The 890-nt window shown below is 37.8% G+C and overlaps 1 protein-coding gene across 4 annotated transcripts in view; it reads left to right on the top strand.

Annotated features, from left to right (window-relative positions):
- The window catches only part of LOC116689103 (poly [ADP-ribose] polymerase tankyrase-1), a 23,541-nt gene that overhangs the window by 11,257 nt on the left and 11,394 nt on the right, over positions 1-890 (top strand). The gene's annotated exons all lie outside the window — the stretch shown is intronic.

The following is an 890-nucleotide window of genomic DNA, read 5'->3' on the forward strand; positions in this document are numbered from 1 at the left end:
GGAGTTGTGGTACACCATTCCACTATAAAGAGATACTCAAACAAATATGGACTTCATGGAAGAGTCAACAGAAGAAAACCTCTTCTACATCCTCACCACAAAAAACGTTTGAAGTTTGCAAATGAACATATAGACAAGCCTGATGCATTGTGGAAACAAGTTCTGTGTACCAATGAGGTTAAAATAGAACTTTTTGGCCGGAATGAGCAAAGGTACGTTTGGAGAAGAAAGGGCACAGAATTTAATGAAAAGAACCTCTGTCCAACTGTTAAGCATGGGGGTGAATCAATCATGCTTTGGGGTTGTATTGCAGCCAGTGGCACAGGGAATATTTCACGAGTAGTAGGGAAAAATGGATTCAATAAAATATCAGCAAATTTTGGACACTAACTTGATGCTATTTTTGAAAAAGCTGAAGTTGAAGAGAGCATGGCTTCTACAAATGGATAATAATCCTAAACACACCTCAAAATTCCCGGTTGATTACATTAATAGGCGTAAACAGAACGTTTTTCCATGGCCTTCACAATCTCCTGACCTCAACATAATTTAAATCTATCAGTAGACCTTTAAAGAGCAGTGCGTGACAGACAGCCGAGAAATCTCAAAGAACTGGAAGACTTTTGTAAGGAAGAATGGGCGAAGATACCTCAAACAAGAATTGAAAGACTCTTGGCTGGCTACAAGAAGCGTTTCCAAGCTGTGATACTTTCCAAAGGGGGCAGGACAAGGTATTAACTCTGTAGGGTGCCCAGACTGTTGCAGACGCCATTTTTTTTTGTTTTGTTATTTTGAAAGTGTAAATGATGGAAATAAAATCTAAATTTTTGATACATATTATATGAATTTTTAATCTGTCATTTGATGCCTTTTGGAGATTTTTTCCATCT

This window comes from Etheostoma spectabile, chromosome 5, assembly GCF_008692095.1.
Source record: "Etheostoma spectabile isolate EspeVRDwgs_2016 chromosome 5, UIUC_Espe_1.0, whole genome shotgun sequence".
NCBI classification, from domain to species: Eukaryota; Metazoa; Chordata; class Actinopteri; order Perciformes; family Percidae; genus Etheostoma; species Etheostoma spectabile.